The 22,352-nt window shown below is 45.2% G+C and overlaps 1 protein-coding gene across 2 annotated transcripts in view; it reads right to left on the bottom strand.

Moving 5' to 3' along the window:
* The window catches only part of LOC119173268 (beta-1,4-glucuronyltransferase 1), a 116,704-nt gene that overhangs the window by 51,098 nt on the left and 43,254 nt on the right, over positions 1-22,352 (bottom strand). The window lies entirely within an intron of this gene.

Here is a 22,352-nt window from a genome sequence, read left to right as displayed (position 1 = left end):
TGCAGCGGCTGCATTTCCGATTGAGGCGGGAATGTTGTAGGCCCGTGCACTCAGATTTGGGTGCACGTTAAAGAACCCCAGGTGGTCGAAATTTCCGGAGCCCTCCATTACAGCGTCTCTCATAATCATATGGTTTTGGGACGTTAAACCCTACAAATCAATCAATCACCCCCCTTCCATATTTGTCCTCCGTACAAAATAAAGAGAAACAAGTGTATTTTATAGGGAAAAAAGGGTTGTTACTTTTTTTCTTTTTCATGAATAAGGACGTAAAGCGGGCGAAGACTGAGTAATAATACATTGGTTTCTTAGTGATTCCGATAACGCCAGAATAATATGGGAAACGTTCTGGGAGAGAATAATTCGAAGCCCAAGGGGTAGCAGAGGTCAACTTTAAGAAACCGAATGCATCCGAGAGAGATATTGCAGATTTGTTTAATCAACACTTTCTCTCAGTGGGTACCTCTACAAATGACTTTTCTCACTTTTCCTGTGAGAGCTATGTTGCTACAAACTTCTTGCCATCAATGTTCCTGTCACCAACAGACCATGAGGAGGTACAAAATATTATAATGTCCCTCAAAGACAACTGCGCCTGCGGAACAGACGAAATCAAAGCTAGATCGTTAAAAGCTGTGAGTTCTCTTATTTCAGTTCCACCTACACACATATATTACACGATTATGTCGACTGGTAAATTTCCAAGCAAAGTGAAAGAAGCCAGAGTCACCGCAATATAAAAAGGATGGTCATGAGACGATTTGGACAATTATAGGCCCATATCTATACTTTCTATATTCTCAAAAATAGAAAAGCACATTATCAATAAGAAGATAACGGGATTTTCAAACGCACATAATATAATTGCTAATGAGCAATATTGATTTTGTGAGAGCAAATCAGCGGAGACGGCACTCCTGAGAGTTAAAGAAGCGATCCTTGAGAAAAAGAATCTTCTTACTAGGGATCTCGTTAGAAAAGCCCTTGACTGTGTACAACATGACCTTCTCTTTCGCAAACTGTCCCTGTACGGTTTCTGTGGCATGGTGCTGTCTCTAATAAAAAAACTATTTAACTGACAGGTCACGGTACACAATTATCAATAACTTTATATGTGAAACGTACCCTATAAAATATGGAGTAGCTCGGTGTTCTCTCCTTAGACTGGTTTTGTTTTTAAATTATATAAATGACATTGTTAATATAGAAGGATGCAAAAATATAGTGTTATGTGAAGATGACACGAATGTCCTTTTTGTGGGATTAATTTGATTGAAATTTTTATGCACGAGCATACATGGTTAGAAAAACTTCACTTTTGGTCGAACGCTAAAAAACTTCAACCTAATATAAAGAAAGCACAATTAATCTTATACAAAGCCAAGGAAACGGCATCTCGACAAACCCCACCCTTGATATTTCAGGGAACACCTCTACAACAGACATCAACCATTAGATTTCGTGGGGTAATATTTCAGGAGAATATTTTGATGGACACCACACGTGGATTCATTAAGGAGTAATGTCTGCAAAGCAGTCGGGTTAGTAAACAAATTAAGGCACCTTCCACTCCCAGACGCGAAACGTCAGCTTTACTATGTACTCATACAGCCACACTTCACCTGTGGTCTACAACGACCGAGACGAACTTAAGTTGACTTTTAACGTTGCAAAGGTGGGAAATATGGGCAGGTCGAAACGTCCCCTGTGCTTTAAGTGCAACTCCATACTTCAGCTACTATAATATCTTGCCGATAGAGCACCTACTTAAAGTAAGCTTGTCACCGGAGGTAATACATCAACATACAGTAATAAAATGCTCTTTAAGAAAAAAATATCACATCAAATAAACTCTCTTCAAACTACGTAAAAACAAAATCGTCAAATCCCGATCACGCTTACAAAAATTGACGACATTAATACCAGGCATTTTAAGCGAATATTCAAGTATAATAAGCCTATTACAAAATAGAATTGTCCCAACTCTACTCAAAAAGTAAGCAAAAGAATTATTGTTTTCCGAGTTCTAAGATGTAGTGCTCAGTTATGTAATGAACTGTTGTTATATGCTGTGCAATGTATATCGGAGAACAGACGCTGCCACATTTGTACAACTGTATTGTTGCTTTTTGTTTTACTGGTTGTTTTCCTCTCAAAACCACCAGAGGAGATTTTCTTTTTTTCTTTTCTTAATTTTTTATTGTATCGTACGAGTGCCATTGCAGTTATGTTAAATTGTGAATGACGTCACACACTGTAGCAACTGCTGTCTGGGTGATGCAGCCTAGTCGGGCACCTTTCGGGCCTTTTGCTGCGTCTCCTAAGACAATTGTAAACTGTCTTGAATAAATTCTGAGAGAAATAAAGAGAAATAAACAAATTTCTGTACGGCATTTCAAGGGAAGGCGGCTTGAAGCAGGTGAAGAATCCTATACTCGCGCCAGGCCTCCATTACCACAGCAGTACACGCCAGGACAGCCTCCTAAATGGGAGGTCGCAAATGCCAATGGCTTCTCACGACTCCTACACTGCATGAATGCTTACAAAGACTCGAGGGAGTGATTTTTAACCTGCCACATACTGCGGTTCCTTCATGGGTGGGGCCTCCAACGTGACTGGCGAGCCTCCGACTACCCATTAATCATTTTTCCTAACCACCTTTCAGTAAAAGTTGATGTCACTGTCACATAATGGGATCTACGTCAGCTCTCCTGGCAGAACAAAACTTCCAGTCCTAACTAGAGTACATTCCCGGGTAAAATTTCAGGGTTTTGGAGGCAGAGGCAGAAAAATGCTAGAAGCCATCCTCCTTTTGAGGGCTGACTATTAACAATAAAGAATGAATTCCAAAGACTTGGGATGATTGCGATTTAAGAGAGTGAATCAAGCAGGGCTTGTAGCGCACAGAATATAATTAAGATACATCGAACTTCTTTCGAATAGTCGTGGATTACTGAAACAGCCTTGTTTGCCAATAATGTGAAACAATACTCAGAGCCTGGTTGCCAATTTTTAAACAAAAAGCATGAAGGAAGCATCGAGAACACAAGCAGATTCTCCGTGAGCATTCAACGTTTCAGGTGTGTACACGAACGACCATTGCATAAGTGGCAAAGTCTGGCTTGCTGTGAGAAGCTCTTTGTGCCTATGCCATGCAAGCGGTCCCAGATAACATTTACTCCATTTCTGCAGCTGTTTGACGTTTACAGGTTCATTGCGAAGGTAATGTATTTGACTACTCGTAGATTGTCCGTAAGGTGTTTTCGTACTTACGTGTAGCTGTTATTCGGTTCCTTTCACTAAATAACCCAAATAACTTGTCCAACGCGCGCGCACGCACGCACGCACGCACGCACGCACGCACGCACGCACGCACGCACGCACGCACACACACACACACACACACACACACACAAGCGTGCTCGCGATCGCACGAACACACATACGCACAGGCAGACAGAGTTCGAATGATTTAACGTAACGCACATGGTTCAGCGCAGCAGAACAGTTTCTTCTGTACTATCAATTTGGAGATTGTATACGGCGCGGCGATCCTCTTGAGGACCTTTGGCTCGTTAAACACGCGAACAAGAACGGAGCAAGCTGCCTTTAGAGCCACGGCAGCGGAATGGAGGTGCAGCGTTTAGTCAGGAGAGTCGTACCGAAATGGCCAAAGAAACGAATAGCGAGGTAGAGTAACGGCTGGCGGGCCTTACCTTGCTATGACGCTTTTTTTTTCACTTTACTTGAGTGTATACCTGAAAATGCAGCTGGCAAACGATCCAGACAGTTTGCCTCGCAGGTGCAACATAATCGACGGTTTGCATGGTATGCGCGTGCCGCCCGTTCAATTTTGAAACATTGTTAGCCGCCGAAACGACCAGCTCATAAGCGATCGCAGCTCACGATCTCCCGAGCTCATCAGGTACTTTGAAGTCTGTATATATACCACGCTCATGAATGCGGATATTTCAACTCGAGTCGATGTCTGTGCAGCGGCTTCGACAAACGTGCTGTGAGTGCCGAATTTAAATGTAGTACAACACCCCCCTGGTAGCTAAGCAGACAAGGTGTCGCCAACTAAGGGGATGCGGGTTCCATTTTCGGCCGCGGGGGCTCATTTCGACGGTAGTGAAATGCAAGAATACTGCAGGGTAAACTTTCATTAGGGAGCCCACTAAGTTACTCGTTACAAGCTTATTTGAAGGAAATTGTATAGACACTCCAGGTGCACTTTTGTTTTGCCATCGCCGTCGGCGTCGCCGTCATGTTCCCTATAAAGTCAATGCTTGAAACAATCCTCCGCTCATCTTATGTTCCATGTGCGAGTGAAACAGTGTGAGTACTGCTGAAGATTGATATTTTGCAAAAACCCACTGGTCGTTTCCGCCACACTAAAAGCACATGCATGCACGGGGACACAAGGGGCGGGGGGGGGGGGAGTCTGCGTGTTACTGGTTAGAAACGCGTAGGTGTAAATTTAGTTTCAGTTAATTGAAAGTACTATGCTGAGAGGTTTGGGAGAAAGAGGTCCCTTAGTGCGAACACTGCAATTATTTTAAGCTAACTATAGCTGGGTGCGCTGGCAGTCATGCATGTGCACCGTTTTGTTGACGTTTCCTCTATGTGTTCATGAACCAGCTGGCTGGTTCATGAACACATAGAGCTTCCTAATATATACTAGAGGGAACTCTAACGCTAGTGTCTATGGGAGGATGGGTAGTAAGAGAAGGATGGGTAATACACACATTTGTCTAATCTTCGTACTTCTGGCCTGCTTTTGGCTCCGTTTGTGTTCGTGTGACTTGCAGCGGTTTTCTGACAAAACAAAAATCAGCAAATGTTCAGCGGTTGCGCTTCACCACCTTATTATTTGAGACGTACCTTTCCAAATCGGTTTACGAATTTCAAAGAGGTTGATTTTTTTCTTCGAAACAAAACCTAAACACAGCAATAAACCATGTCGCAAGTACGATTCGCCACCCGCAAGTACGAAGGCTAGGCAAATGTGTGTACTACTAATCATACCCATGGTCACTGAACGATAGCAGTGACAGAGTCCCCTCTGGTTAATTTTAGGAAACTCTATGCATGAAAATTATGGCACAAGAGCGCAATACAACGGGACGAAGAATATACAGGACACTTCACTCTGTCCTGTACATTCGTTGTCGCATTGTCTGCACTGTTTCGCGTTTGTCTTATTGGTGTGTTTCTTAGTTACCGTTGGTATCTGTGCTCTTCACTTGTTTGTGCTGTTCTAAAGAGCCCAGAGGGAACTCTTTTCAGCGCCATTTCGTTGCAGGGGAACGGCTGAAGGATTATACCTCTACTTGAGCTGTGTTTGGTATCAGAAAATTTGCGTCGAAGCCATGCACCAAGACTGGCTGCACGAAGGTCGCTTCGCTGGCTACAGCGACTAACTTTCCTTAGGTCAGCGCCTTCTTTGGTTTACGCCAAGTTTAATCTAAGGGACTGAGCTTCCTGTGTTACCTTGCGACCACACCATTTGTGAATTGCTATCGCGCTTCCGTTACTTTCAGTGCGTCCTTCAGGCGTGTGCAGTGGTTACTCTAAATTTTCGCCGCGGTTGCTCCGCCAGACGAGCGGCCTGTATAGCACTTACAGTGACTGGTTTCTCTCTCTGAAGCTTCTTCAGCTTTCCGTTTTAGTTCGCAACGTACACGCGGCCCCATTGAGAACGCGCTTTGTTAGTCTATAAAAAGCGATCGTTACAGGCAGAAATAAAAGAAGACCGTCGCGCCGCGCAGGCGTTTCTATTGCAAGCAGCAAGAGGTAGGTCAAACTACGGGTTACTGCTCAAAGAGCTTGCGATGGGTTGGAACAAAGGAACGTGCTTTATCATACGACACGGTGGGAGAGTGCCAAAACGCTTGTTAGATCACTGTTAGATCGGTGTCACCCGAAAGGGAATGTCGCGCGCTCATCGTCAACACGGAAGACATATTGGGGCGCATTCTTGAAAGACGCAGAGGTACCAGCGAGGTTGGTTGTGGAAACAGCGCGCTGGCGGGATGATGACGCTGATGATGGCACGATCGCTATAATGGTGAGGATCATGCTAATTCAAGAGTGTTTCCCAGAAATACCAAGGTTTATTCTCGTATCGCGTGTGCATGGTGTGAAATAACGTAAGATAGAGAACCTATTCTTACAGACGAAATAAAAATTTAAAAAGTACCAGTATAATCAAGAATGGGCATGTGTTAACGTCTGAAAAGCATGTTCTACGAAAACTACAGTGTTTTCATGGAAGCAACAGAACTTGTACAATCACACGAACTTTACAAAGTCACCGCATATCAATTTATTGCTTACGGGACGTACCATAAGGTATTTTGTCATCTGTAGATCCTAATATATAGCATACAGCTTGGATATACATTTTAGTGCTTGAAATTATGCATCAAACTTCAAACAAGAGAAGTGCTACAAGGAAAAGTGAGAAAGCAGCAAAGGCTCGGAGTATCTTGTATATGCCTTGCGCTAAGTGTTCGAGAAAGAAAGATGGGCTATACAGTTGGTATATGGCTTAGGAACGAGTAAGTTTATAAACCATGATAACGGAATTTCTGCACGAATAAAGTATACATCAGACAAACCAACAAAGACGGACCAGCGCTGGTCCACGTTTGCTGTCTTGTCCCAGAACGACGGACCAGGTTTTTGCCGTCTTGTCTTACGTACTGTGTTTTTTGTTTGTTCCGTTTAAAAAAAAATAAAAACCTGTCATCATCGATCTGAGACTACACACCTTTATGTCGTTCCAGTTTACGCGTGAAATCTTTGCGGAGTCGTTTTGTTGTGGACGTGCGTATACGAGGGGAACCCTATATTTCGGCGCAGTGACAACGCTACTGCGTGAAGACACCATTGTGGTTTTGGTGTGTGCGACGTCGGCGCGACCTGCGGCATCAGCGTCGCCGCGCGCACACAATTATCGTATACACATCAAAGTTTTCCGTAAATTACAGACAGTGTAGGCTATGCAAGATCTGGAAAATCATCATGTACTCGTGAGATATGAGACGGCCGGCGCAGTATAATAATGGTCCGGGCTGATTTTACTGCGTCAGAGTGTGACGCCTTCTGGAGTGCTTCGCGGGATAAATTGCTAGTTGTCTCTCGATTGTGTACGGAGCAGGCGTGTAATCTTCGTGTAAACCACTCTTCCTACCACGTGCGTGTCAGCTCTTAAGTGCACAAGGCTGTCGGTGAAAATGATGCAGACGTGCCGCACCAGCACTTCCGCTTCCTGCAAACCTGAAGTATAATGCGGCTGGCTTTCCCAAGCGTCCATTGTGCACTTTCACTACTACTGGGAAAATTTTCAGTGTAGAAACAAGCCATTCACAAGCACGAGATATACGGGGCGAGCGCTACATTACTCGACTACCGGCGAATATTTGCATGCAGAAAGGGCACATGTGTGGAAAGGCAAACGCATTGTAAGCCCGTGTTCAGTTCACAAAACATAATCGAGATATTCAATTTCAGCCTTTTAAAACTCGTCGATATGTCATTTGCGCACATACCGCTTCACTTCCCGATATGATACTGTTCTAGTAACTCCCACTTGTGCCATCTTATCCCTACCTTTGCCCAGAATCCCATTATCTTCTCGATTTTTTCCACTACATGTATGCACCATCGCGCCAACTTTAAAATTTTGTTAATCCTATTTTTTTGCACTGTTCCTTGTATGTTTCCCTATACACTACAACCGGATAATAAGGATGACCTTTATCAGTCATGCACTTCTTTTGTTTTGTTTTCTCTTTCCTTTTAAACCTTGGCGCGGCAAATCGGTAACACGTAACGCACTTTTCGATTTCAAACGATCGTCTTGTAGTTTTTCGTGCACACCGTCTCTTTAGCGCTACAGTTTCAGTACACTGAAGTCACGGATATCACATTCTTTGGTTCTTTGCATTTGTTTCGCTATTCAACGAGGATTATACTGCGTCAGTATTGACAGTCTCTTCATTCGCCTGCCGAGCGGTTATGATGTGCTCGACTAGTAATTATGATGCTCGAACGCTCAGATCAGAAGGTTGCGGGATCAAATACCGGTCGTGTCGGCTGAATTTTCGATGGAAGCGAAAATGCTTGAAGCCCATGTGGTTATATATAGGTGCAAGGTAAAGAACCCGAGATTGAAGAAATTCACCAAGCTCTCCACTACGTCGTCTCATAATGATATTGTAGTTTGGGTACACTGAACTTCCCAAAAGTATTGTTAGCATCGTCATTCGAGGTCTGATAGCAGCACGTCGTGGTCTAAGACTTACGTCTAAAACTTCCCACGTACCATAAACTGTACGAACGCAGTCCAGCCGAGGCAGAACACGAGACGACTGCGCGCGGCTCGGCGTTTGATCACGATTCCCGGAACTATATATAAGCTCACCACTTCGGGTTGCGATTAACACGTGACGAACATCTCCGCGCATTCATCACCATTTGCTCGAGCGTGACCGGCAGCAGCCGCTATCGTCAGCGCTAAACGCGTGCCACATTGCAGAAGTCGGGAAAAGTACAGATGTGGCAACGAACACAGGTGAATAATAGTAATGGTGGTAAAAGTTATATGTCTCAAAGCCACGATATCATTTTGAGGGCCACCGTAGTAGATGACTCCAGAATTTCGGAACACTTGGGATACCTTAACGCTCCCCTAAATAAAAGTGCACTGAACAAAAGGGTCCCAGTGTAACGCGCTATGCTCAAGATATCTCAATTGATTGTCACGTCACTGTAAGATTGGTACAGACGAGAACTTACCCGAACCCAAACTCTATTAGCAATAAATGATTAGTCATAGAGATCCAAACCGATTGCGAGAAGTGTAATGGCATAGTTACTCTGTACCATATCCTTTAGCAGTGTCTTGTGGCTCTCACAGATTGTGACAAGGAAATATACTAGATAAGAGAGTCCTTCGCAGTTCAGTGCTCTCAAATCGCAGAACGCCCATGACATGGCGGTAAGGTTAAACATTACTGTCCTAACGTGGGAGCCGCCTGTGTCGACCTAAGATTCATATTTCGGAACTGAATAAAGCTTAATATATCCTAGTGAACTCCAGCATTGCGCCTCTATCAAAATGCGGCTTCTGTGGCCGAGATGCGGTCTCGCGAACTTGTGGTCAGCAGTGGAACACACGTAAATAAAATGTTAGAGAAACCCCATCTATGTTAAAAAGCGGGGTAGATAGATAGATAGATAGATAGATAGATAGATAGATAGATAGATAGATAGATAGATAGATAGATAGATAGATAGATAGATAGATAGATAGATAGATAGATAGATAGATAGATAGATAGATAGATAGATAGATAGAATGATAGATAGATAGACGTTTAGTGCCATTATGATAATGAAATAAGCATAGAAGAACTTTTATTTACGATTTACTTCATATCTGAAGAGGTGGCGGCAAGCTATCACGCTAAGAGTTTGTAAAGGTTACTGTTCCTGAAAAAAGAAAAGAAAACCGTGACGATAAGTACACAAGAAATGACATTACCGCATGCTTTATTTGGCATGGTTAAATGTTATACAAATGTCAATTCACAACGTACCTCTCTGTTAACATGCCCTTAAACCAATGTTTGCCGAGCACAACAGCAAGATAAGGCACTATAATAGTGTAACAGCCATATATCTAAAGGTACTGTTCTACAAGGGCTACTTCATTCATTTGCGAAGCCTGGGAAAGGGGGGTGGAGGGGCTGGAAGGGTTTCAACCCATTGCCTTCCCTCCTTCCCGCTCATTCCCCGGAAAGAAGTAGTTCAACATTATATGTGCATATATACACGCACGATAAAGCCTTCGTTAAGTGACGTTCAACCGCGTTCCCGCCGTTCACAAAAAAAAAAGAAAAAAAAAGGTCTGTCTATGTAGGGGGCCAGTGACGGCTCCCTCACAAAGAAACTGTTGTTGTTTCTGCGTACGCCATGCCGTCGTCAGCTTCCCCGACTGTCACACATTTGTGACGAACCAGGATTTGCGTTCGTTTGAACTGCGCCTGGCATGAGCAGCTGAACTTTCTTTTTTTTTTCTGTGCAGCAGTATACAACGCAGCTCTATTCCATCATTTATCGGTGCCCCTATGTGGCTGTATTTCATTCATTGATGACCATTTCTTTGCCTTTATATATCGACCGGGGCGCCTCCAGTGAGAGCTTCCCTTTCCTATGCAATACAACCTCGCAGAATCCTTCCTGACAAGTAAGAGGCGTTGCAAGCTCCCCTTAGTACCACTGAGGCTGATTGGCGAGGCTAGTTTGAGGCCTCTCCAACGCTGATGAGAACGTTGATGAACCCCTTTCACGATTGTTCGCCGAATGTCGAACACGTGCAACGTGTGTCTGCAATCAGTGTCCCGAACTCGAATCTCACGCTCGGCCGCGGAACAACTGGCGGGCACGTCAACGGTGTGCGGGTAAGACATTGGCAGCAAAATTGGCAGCCTATGATTCACCACTGCTTCCTAGTTTGCGAGAGCGTTCGCGATGCCCTCTTGTCAGCTCTCACGCAGTTTTGTTTATTTTTGAGATAGCGATTATATGGACACTCTCGGCTGGATTTTGCCGCCAGCGTCAGCGTCGATGTAATGCACCGTATATGTATACGTATCTATATAGATGAAAACGCAAGAAACAAAAAAAAATCCACAAAAAATTGGTCCCGTATTAGCGTGTTATATACACTGCAAATGTCGAAAGACGATGGTCTTGCGTCTGCAAAGAGTGAAGAAAACGTTCATTTGACGTTATGCGCAAGAAAGTCGGTGAATGGTATTCTGGAGCCGCTGCGTTAGAGTGCCTCGAGCGTGCAGCAGAGGCGAACGAACGCATGAAGTCTTGTCACACGTGAGACATGAGCACTATCTGACAGTTAGTTATCTTGGAAAATGAAGCACGCGGCGTGCGCGCCTGTCTCGGAAGTGATAATGTCTAGAAGCAAGGTGACGGATAAGTCCCACCACCGTGTCGTCTTAGCAAAACGTTGGGAACACTCGCCTTTTCGTGCAAGCGTCGCATGGTCAGCGGAGCGTGATAAACGCTACGGTCCTGAGAATTACTCATGTATGCTTTTTCTAGTAAAAGACACACAGAATATTGACGTGTTGCATAGTGCCTCAGATATGCGCAATAATTGCTTTTTAATTGGCAGTCGCACAAGTATGAACGCTAATCCTTGAGCAATATTGGTGGGCGCTGCGGACGGAGTCGGCCGTATGGGGTATGGTCTGGTGCCTTTTAGGGTACCGTTAAGTCGGACAACACACAAGTGTACAGACAGACCAAAATTTTTGCGTCGAAGGTTCCCAAGAAAGACTATCGATCTTTAAAGGACACCGGCATGCGGAATCGAACGTGAAACCTCCACGTCACGAATGCGAGGCGTTAATCACTGAGCCACCGATGGGGTACATCCTTAAACGTTCAAAGGGCAAGCTATTTATATCCACAGAGTTTCTTAAAATATATCTAGAGGGGACTCTGTCACTGCGATCATTCAGTGACCATGGGAATGATGGGTAGTACACACATTTGCCTAGTCTTCGTGCTTGCGGGCGGCGAATCGTACTTGCGGCTTCGTTTATTGCTGTGTTCAGCAATAATTGCAGCGATTTTGCTGAACACAGTAGTTATTGCTGTGTTCAGCAAAAGGTTCAATCCTTTTGAACTTCGTGACCCGATTTGGAAAAGTAAGTCTAAAAGAATAAGGTGAGGAAGCGCAACCGCTGAACATTTACTGATTTTTGTTTCATGAGAAAACATCTCCAAGCCACACGAACACACACGGAGCCAAAAGCAGGCCAGAAGTACGAAGATTAGACAAATGTGTGTACTACCCATCATTCCCATGCTCGCTGAAGCGCCGTGCGTTGCTGCTCCCATAGACACTAGCGCCAGAGTTCCCTCGAGTGTATATTAGGAAACTCTATGATTTATACCTACCGTTTACTGCTGTTGGTGGGCATCTCGGGGGTGGGGGGGAGGCTATCTTGTTTTCAGCAATATCAGCAAGATGGCGCACTGAACGCGCGGCAGCTGCGGCGGCTCTCTTCTCTCACGCGTACTTTGGCCCACGGAGAGGAGGGGAGTGGACGATCTCTGGTGCGCCCTTATCTCCCGGTGGGGAAGATCATACGTCCTGCCTGGCGTTGAGCTTGCACTGGAACGATTCTGTTGTAGTTACCGGGTGCACAAAGGTCACTGCAGTCGTTGCACAGCCTCCATTTGCAAAAAGGGCGCGCTTTTCCGACATAGTGAAGTAACAATCGAGACGATTATTCACGTTCATCTGTAGCTGTGAATACGTTTCATGCGTCATTTGTGCGAGAGAAACGCGGGGCACGTTTCGTTCTGCTTGCCATTCTGCGCGTGACCTTCCAATGTGTTGCTATCGCGTTTATTGCTTCGCCTTTGCGGCAAAGCTGAGACTTTTTGTTCACTTTATTTCAAACGTACCATCACCTTTAAAAGTGACGGCCTTCTATGTTCACTTGTGCTTACGCAACACAGCAAATGACACTGTTAAAGCTAAAGCATTACATGAATCTTCAATTGCGAAAATAAACTGCCTACGTCGGCGGCGTAAGCACAAGGGGTGCGATAAAACACCATCACACGATGACGTTACTATATAAGATCACTACGTGACGTTGCATGTCGCCAGATATTGTGATGTCATCATGATTGTCTGACGTCACGTATAGTGACGTCGCAGGATGACGTCATCATATCATCGTTGTTTGGTGAAAGGTAGGTCGATTCCGGAGGCAATGCAAAACATGGTGAAATGCGGAGAGGCAGCTATGCTTGTGATCCCAGAGGTCGTGTTAAAGGCAAGCTAAAGAGGAACAATGAGTTGTTTTAGATCGATAAACTGCACTATGATAACTATAATGTCATAAGTTTTAGTGTCATAAGTGCAGTATTACCGGAGAAAATCAAGGTTGAAGATTCATTCTTCAATTTCGTGCCGTAATCTCCGCGTGCGACGTTAGATATTCCACAATATATTTTTCCTATTTTCGCGACATTGGCTCGATTAAATTTTCTGAGACTTCGTATGTTAAGTATATGGCACCCACATATTACAATGTACTAAATTTTATCGATTAGAAGCTACGTGGGAACCAGTGGACGCCTTCGAATATTGATAACGCCCCAGTGCTTGCGGTGGGAATCTCAAGGTGGCGTTTGCACCCACAGTTTCTTATCGCGCATTTTCCCGCTTACCAAAAATCGTATCACGGTAAGAGTGGTGCTTTCGGGATTGTGAAGTTGCACCTAACTAATACCATAAAAAGCGTTTTGCTTCTTAGATGTCCCTTTAAACCCCTTCAATTAAGTGCAGATGCAGCTTTCAGGAGGAGCCTGGGGAAGAGGGGAATTCATAAGAGACATTGAGATACTACCTTGAACCACTCCCCCCGCCTCCAGAACTCCCGCACACATAGCACACTCACTCACTCGTGCGCACTCAAGCACACTTGCAAATCCACAATGTTTACTTGCATGCATTAGCATTCAATGCGAGCTGTTACCCCAAAAACCAGAAGTTCAGTTGCCAGAAAAGAATAAAAAAAACAACGAACGAATTTGTACGTAATAGTATGCCCATACAAAAGAGGAAAACCTTGCGAATACCTTCCTCAAGAAACACCTTCTCCGGTAAAGAGAGAGAGAAAAAAAGATAAATATATATATATATATATATATATATATATATATATATATATATATATATATATAGAGAGAGAGAGAGAGAGAGAGAGAGAGAGAGAGAGAGGCTGTGGAGTGGTGAAGCATGTAGGCAAGAGTGTTCAAACCTGGGGAGGCACAAAGCATGCTTTGTGTTCCGGCGTTTCTCGCAGCAATATTTTTACTCTTTACTGTTTCACTTGCCACAAGTCTACTAAAGCATCATTAATTTTCTGATATTTTTTTAAGCAGGGACGTTTCACATAGCTTACTGTACCGCAGAAATGCACGTTTTGTTTCTGGCTTTAGATAAGAAACTTGAGCGCCTTAACCTACGCTTAACAGTGCCAGGAATACGCAAAAAGGCGGATCTCTCGACACCAGCCTTGAAACTGCTGACTCTACATATTCTGCACGAAGGATGCCAACACCACGTTAAACTTTATACGGATGGTTCGACAAATGTTGGGGGATCTGCAGGAGCTGTGATCTTTCCAGCAAAAGCCGAAACCATCCAATTTCAAACGTCTCACAAAACAACATCGATACCCGCAGAGCTCGCTGCACTCCACTGTGCACTCCGCAGGATTGATCAAGAAGCACCTCAAAGATGGTGCATTTTCACCGATTCGAAACGAGCTCTGTGTTGTATACTCGATCTGTGCTACGTCGTGCACCTGAAGACCGATTGGTTCTGGAAACAAGACAATTGTATCAAGTACTACAGAAAGGACATGACGTAACTTTTTAATGGTTACCAGGCCACTGCGGAATCACCGATAACGAGCATGCCGACGACGCAGCAACGAAGACTCACGAAAGTGCACGGCATGATCCAATTCCACTGTCAAGAAGCGACGCAGCCGCAAGGATTAATACGCTCGCGCACGATGTCGCCAGGTCTCTGTGGAACACGCCCGGATTTCTACACAACTGTCTTCACCGTCTGGACCCACACCTAAGACTTTACTTTCCATCTGGGTTATCCAGATCTGAGACAGCCGTTCTCTACCACATCTGGCTTCGGGGGTCTTTTACGAACGTCTTTGCTTGCCGCATCGGTGGGCAGACAGTGCTGCGAGTGATCATTGCGGCGCTAACCATCGAACATATTTTGTGTCAGTGTCCTCAGTATACAACTGTCAGAGACAGTCCCTGTCAGCAGTGTTTGCACGCCTCGACGACCAGCCGCTTTCTGAAAACTTAATTTTGGAATACCGGAAAGATCAAGCTTCACGCCTAAAAGCGACGAAGGCCCTCCTGAAGTTTCTGCGATCGACCCGCCTCGTCGAATGTTTATGACGTTTTAGTGTGTTTGTGTGTTTTCGCTTCCGTCCCGCTCTCTTTCTCTCATTCTCTTTTTCTTACTTTTCCATCTCTCATTTCCCCTTCCCCAATGTAGGGTAGCGAACTAGGCCCTTGCTTTCTGGTTAACCTCCCTGCCTTTCTTTATACCATCTCTCTCTCTCTCTCTCTTGGTGAATTTCGTCGGAGATGCTCATTGCGCTTCAATGTCGAATATAATGTTTTAGACAGTAACGAGAACACATGATATGCGCATTAAGCGGAGTCGAGTAGTGGGGCTTGACGAATATTCGTAGCGCATACTTGTGTACGAAGGACAGTGACGACCACGTGACATACCAACCGGCTGAAACCCTAAGGCAGTGGTGTTTTTTGTTTTTTTTTTTTTTGTTTTTGGCGAAGTCTCCAGGATGCTTCCGAAAAGTCGCCGATTTCAGCCGAAATTCACTAAACGAGGATGATGATAATACATTTCAACCAAGTAGAAAACTTCGTTTCTGTCTCTCCTCATTCGCCAGAAGGTAGTGTCTAGACAAACTAAAATGTTCGACGATTTAGAGTATGTGGTACACTACTATGACACAGCATTAAGCCGTCCCGGGCCCCTCATTACCAGTAGGACAATATGTGCTGGGTGTTTAAAAAAATGCTAATGATTCAGAGTACTTGGTACTCCACTATGGGAGAGCAAAAATTCGTCCCTTGGGTGTCAGATTTCATGACAATTGTTTAGAAAAAGTGTTTAACGATTTCTAGTACATCGTACTCGACTGTGGGAGAGCAATGTGCCGTCCCAGTGCCTCCTCTGAAATAGACGAGGCGCTGGCCGTCCCTAAGAACTTCATATAAGCCAAAGTCTGGCCGCGTAACCTGATTTTAGGCTCTGAAGCAAGCGGGTTTAGATAAAGTTGTTGACAATTTAGAGTACTAGATACTGTACTACGGGACAGCTTAAAGCCGGCACTCTCTCTCTGGATTTCGTGCCGACTGGTTGTGCCCCCGCGAGCTCCGACGACAGCGCAGTTCTGGCGGACGGGGTTGGTCCTACGCCACCTCCTGCCACCGACAAAAGCTCTCGCCGAGTGGTGCCCCGTCCTCGGACTCCTGCGACCGTGTCCATCTTTCCTATCTCCTCCTTACTTCTGTCGTTTTCTGTCATTCACTGTCCTTGCGCCTCGCTCTCTCCTTTCTCTCTCTATCTTTTTGCCTTTTAATCCTATACTTTTAATCCCTCCTTTACCCCCGCCCCCTCGTGAACTACTGTTGAGGTGTCGCACTCTGATGCAGACAGTTACGGGGCTCACTTTTATCTTCTTTTCTCTTTAAGAATCGCATAAGAATCACATAAGCTTAAAGCCGTCCCGTGGGCCTCACTCATAGCCACGAATTCAGAAACGCTGCTGACTTGCCACGGACTTCAATGCAGCACAAACGCTATTCGAACGCGCTGTCTTTAGCCGGTGCCAAGGAAGCACGAACGAACAGACGCGGTGCAACCGCGCTGCATCGCAGGCGGTTTCAAGTTAAGTTTGAGTCAAGGAGAGTTTCCGAATACTGGGGATGATGAGGCCGTGGCGACTTAAAAGGCTCTCGTAAGGGGGGGGGGGGGGTTAGAGAAAGTGGGTAAGCCGAGGTATCCTATCAAGACAACATACTACGTTCAAAGGTATTTGTTTGCTGTTGTGGGCTTCTTTTTTCTAAGTAGCCATACTGGTGGACACATGTTTTTCTCCTCTCTTGTAAATGTTCTCCCGCTTTGCAAAATGACATATTCTTAACACATCCGTCGGTCGTAGCATCGTGGCGTTAGCACAAAAGTCTTTATCTTACATATCCTCACCAGTACACCTCGAGTGAAAGAGAAGAATAATGCAAAGACGAAAAAGAAGAAAGAAGCGGCCGCGGAGTGGTATAGTTCTTGGATGAAGCCCATCCTCCGAGCGGAGGCCTGCGGCGAAAGTGAAAGCACATACTCATGCACGAATTGCGCAACGCAGTTGTCAAAGGTGGTGGCAGCGACAAGCCAGAGACCAAGAGCTCTATCTTCTCGGTCCACTCATGTAGTTTCGCCTTGATATATGCGCATACGTGCGCCATCGTGCTTTTTATGGCGAGGCTTCTTATAGCAGCACTTGTTCGTCCCTCGTAGCCGTTGTAGTATGTAATGAGTATAACATTTTGATCGCCAAGGTGGTGCCGGTGAGAGATTTCTTCTGTGCGTTGTTGAACAATAAAAAAAATGCTCAATGTACATGCCAATGGCTGCTAATGGTGAATGAAAGACCGGAGCATTCGGCTTTTAGTTAACGCGCACGCTGCGATCCTCATTAGCAGCCATTGGCATGTACATTGAGCACTATCTGACAAGAAAGGGTTGCTACGCTATACTCGCTGGATGTAACCTCCTTAGTTTTAGAAAGGTTTAGCGAGCGTTGAGCTGCAGTGCCATGAATAAAATGAACTAGTATATACCATGAATGAACTCGAGGTGGTTAAAGGTGGAAAGTAGATACGAAGCGCAAGCCGTAAGAAATTAAAAGCTGAATCCTCCTGTCTCTCATTTCACATTAGCAGCCACTGGCATGTACATTGAGCACTATCTGACAGGAAAAGGTTGCTACGTTATACTCGCTGGGCGTAACCTCCTTGGTTTTAGAAAGGTTTAGCGAGCGTTGGGCCGCAGTGCCATGAATACAGTGAACTAGTATATACCATGAACTCGAGGTGGTTAAAGTTGGGAAGTAGACCCGAAGCGCAAGCAGTAAGAAAGTGTGCGTGTGCCACCTCTCGTTTAGTCCTTAGAATATCCGCTGGATGGCGGTGCTTCTATATAGAGAATATATGATGAAAAGATGCGAGATGGTGGTACTTGGAGTGTTGAATAGATGGACGAACGGACACACAGACAGACGCATGGACGGACGCACGGATGGCTGCACGGACGGATAGACGCATGGACGGGCGCAGGAGCGGATGAAAGGATGAACGCAGGGACAGACGCATATTTACACGCACGATAGAGCCTTCGTTAAGTGTCGTTCAACCACGTTCCCGCCCTTCGCAAAAAAAGTGTGTATGTATGTATGTATGTATGTATGTATGTATGTATGTATGTATGTATGTATGTATGTATGTATGTATGTATGTATGTATGTATGTATGTATGTATGTATGTATGTACGTATGTATGTATGTATGTATGTATGTATGTATGTATGTATGTATGTATGTATGTATGTATGTATGTATGTATGTATGTATGCATGCATGCATGCATGCATGCATGCATACATACATACATACACATACATACATACATACATACATACATACATACATACATACATACATACATACATACATACATACATACATACATACATACGAACGAGTGCACACACACTCCGTGCCTGTGGTGCCTGTGTGTATGTGCGTGTCTTTTTTGAGCTGGATTTATTTTACACTGGCGAAAATGACCCAACATCGATAAAGCACACAACAAGCCAGTACCATGCCCGAACTGCTTACGTTGTGGTCGATACGGCACTCTGCTTGGCAATCGGCGTACCTCCAGCTGGGGACACAGCTTCTCAGGCATGTAAGGGTCAGCGGCGTCTTCAAGGCGGGCTCCACAACCGCGCGCCCCCTTCCTTCTTTCTTCCTTTCCCGCCAATTTGTACGGTGTGCCTGTCAGTGTGTACGATGACTCGGCGCTTGTTCTATTCGCGGACACCGCGTAATAGCGGGCGCGCGCACAACACACTTGACAGCAGAAACGCGCGTGAACTTCCTGTCCACACGGATGTTAGCGCGTGACGTCAGAGGACGTCATATTCTCCACTTTCTTCTTCCGCGGACCTCTCAAAGATTGCGAGTGCCTTCGCTTGAGGTCACCGCCTTTTCTTGTGCCTTCTCGAGCGGCAAATTGCACCACACAGAGTACGTGGCGGCGCGTGTTAGGCGAGTCGGCTGGTTTCGCTGTTGCACGACTGCATTGGGCAGGGAGGCTGAGGACGGCGCTATCGTTGAACTCACGCAACAGCTACCCTAAGTTTTGTCTGTAAAATTCAGGATTTCTTCTCTGTAATATGTGAATCTGAAAATTATCCGGTGCTTCAATTAAATAACGATTGACTACAGTCCAGTGTTAAACCTGTTTAAATAGAACCGAAAAAAAAAACATACTTCTCTAAATGTCCTGTACCAGACTGGAGAACCCGCCTAACTGTACTGACACGTTGCAATCGGGAGACCAAGCCCCCTGGCCCTGTCATGGGCGTACTGTACAGCTACAGACTTGCTGCTTGCGGCCTTGCAGCTTTACGACCTGATCACGCTTGAGAACCTGTAGCGAGCAAAGCGAAAACGCAAAAAATATACACGCAAGATATAACTATCTGTCACCGTTAATTTCGCGCTGCGCAAATATGTGGATGCCAAATGACCAACTAGCCCAAGCTAACACTCTATCGAGTAATGCCAAAGCCAAGCGATGCACACTTTCAAAACAAATGCCCTAATGTACAGTCTACTTTGCACGTTTTACTTATTGTATTGATGTCTTGAATGTTATGCCATCACTGGTATTAGAGAGAGCCGGGGAAGCAGGTTGATGAGCTAGACGCATTGGCGGTCTGCTACCCTGCGTTGGCTAAAAATGCACGAAAAAGTGAAAAAAATCACAGCATATCCACGGAGTGAATAATGATGAGTGCTGCGAAGCGTCCATGCGTCCGTCCGTCCATGCATCGATCCGTCAGTCTATGCGTCTATCCGCCCGTTCGTCCGTCCGTCTGTCTCCGTGTGGCCATCCATCCGTCCATCTAGTGAACACTCCAAGTACCGACATCTCACATCTTTTCATCATATATTCATCATATATTCATCATATACAAGTACCACCATCAAGCAGACATTCTAAATATTAAACGAGAGGTGACTACTACTACAAACATGGGACGTACGACGCACAGCGTTTGAAGCTTCGCCCCTAAAAAGGAAATGATAGAAAGTAGGAGAGAGAGAGAGTAACCGCGCTCACTCGTGGAGGTCCTCACCGATTTTGATATTGGTCACAGGGACCCTATGGCATGAAGTACCCTAAAGGCCGTTTCACATGACACAAAAAGTAGTGGTTTCCAGGCTGCGAATTCGCTCGCAGCGAAAAAAGAAAGTGCAGTTCACTCCCGCCACAGCGGTCCGCGGCGAGCTTCCAACATGGCGGAAATTTTCGCTCTGGTCGCAGCGGCGGGAGCGATTTTTGGTCGGGACCCGTCGAAATAGGGCTGGTCCGGCCAAACCATCGAAGTAGAGTCGACGTATTTGTTTTGGTAATAGCCGACGCTGTGCATTTCAAAATGAATTTAGACTGGAAAGGGGTCCTTAATGACGAAACAAGCGGGCCCTTCGTTAGCGTTCACGAAAACCTCGCGATATCATAATGCACACAATATTGCATTACATTCGAGTCTATCACAAAGAGTGGTGGCAAGAACTCGCCGCTCCAGTCGCATAGCGATAATCGCGGACTGTTCGTAGTCCATGTGAAACAAAACCGCCATTAGCGAGAATAGCGACGGTTTCGAACAGAGCGATTGGAGCGAACGGAACGATTTTTCTCGCTGCAATCGCACCATGTGAAACAGCCTGAACGCAACGCTCTTTTTTGTTTTTGTTTTCTGTGCCATCAACGCATGCGACTGAAGTCGAAGAATTTAAGCTCTTCAGAACGGGGTTGAATTCATTCGGTTTATACCCACCAGGAATGGGTGGCTCTAGATGTCGTTGTCGTCGTAGTGATCATCGTCATCATCAGCCTGACTGTGTTAACTGCAGGGCAATTGGCCTCTCCCATGTACTGCCAGTCAACCTGGTCCCGTGCTTGCTGCTGTCAGAATGTAACCGCGGACCTCTTAATCTTCAGGCTGACTGTCATAACGAGCACAAAGGTACAGGAAATGTGCGCTGGTTTCTTCAGTCCAGCAAGAATACCGTGCAGACGTTAGTGGTAACGAGATCACGTTGAGCAGTAGGCGTTCAACGTATCCGCCCATCAGTGCCAATTATGAGAAACCCGACAAAGCGGTAGTTACTGTTGAATGACAATCTGAGTTTTGATTAGGCATCTGAATACAAATACGAGTGTGTTGCCATGGCGCTTGCAGCATCAGGCGTTTTCTACGTCAGTCTGTCAAACATAAGTAAAATGCGCAGAACGTTCATAACTATACCTCGAAAAGGTACTGACACACGACGCGTACCCATATTGAACTGAAACTCGAAAAGGAAGAAGCATACGTGAACACCTCGTGAAATAACTATTACTGAAAATCGGGCCATAAGCACACAGTTCTGAATTTAGAATGATACCAAGTGTTCGTTTTGGCGACTGAATTAACCGAACACTTAAAATGGCGGAGAGCGTGGAAACTGAACAACTCAATGACGCAGCTCCGCATTTGCTTAGTGCTTACTTTTTTTTTCTAATCGATTAACAGTAAACACCCCTATGAGGGTTGCAAGCAGCCCTCCTACAAGTGTGAATTGTTCAGGGGTTACTAAGATTTTCGATGGAAGTTTAGCTATCAGCTGGCTTTTTATTTGCACAAGACGATTCAGGAGCATGCATTACTTACAAAAAACTCTAACAAGGTGATTTGCTAAAAATTATTTCTGTCATGGATGAGGCACCGCCATCATCATCGACGGAGGCTGGGAAGGGACAGGGGTTGATTCCCTCTTCCCCCCGCCTCGCACGAAGCAAACTGCCTGAATTTAAATAGCTTCTTCCTTCCGTCATTCAAGTATGCACGCATTTTTAAAGTTACTCCATGGACATAGGAACAAGGGAAGTTATTTTTAGAAACTTAAATTAGATTCCATTAATGCTTGGAGGAAACTCGCCGTTGAAGCCGGTTCCCCATCTCGCCTGGGAAGTCAAGTTAAATTGGTTCCAACTTATGATACGTTCGACTGGACGTTTTCGAGCGCTCCGTAGGCTCCGAAATATGTACGTAAAATTGCGACTAAGCACTGCCACTAAATTTGTTGGGCAAATATAAGATAAGAAAGGACGCTCACGGCCTGCATATCTTCTTGCTCTTGTGGTACAGATTCTCAAAGCTGCTGAATTCGCCACCCAATAACATGGTCGGAACATGGGCGAAGAGCTCGCAAACGACCACCCGAATTTGCTGTTAGTTGCTATGTCTACCTTTAGGGCTCTCAAGAATTTCAATTTGCGCTTACTGATGACATACATACATACATACATACATACATACATACATACATACATA

This window comes from Rhipicephalus microplus, chromosome 3, assembly GCF_043290135.1.
Source record: "Rhipicephalus microplus isolate Deutch F79 chromosome 3, USDA_Rmic, whole genome shotgun sequence".
NCBI classification, from domain to species: Eukaryota; Metazoa; Arthropoda; class Arachnida; order Ixodida; family Ixodidae; genus Rhipicephalus; species Rhipicephalus microplus.
The sequence above is the reverse complement of the archived record's forward strand: the minus strand, read 5'-3'. Positions and strand labels throughout refer to the sequence as shown.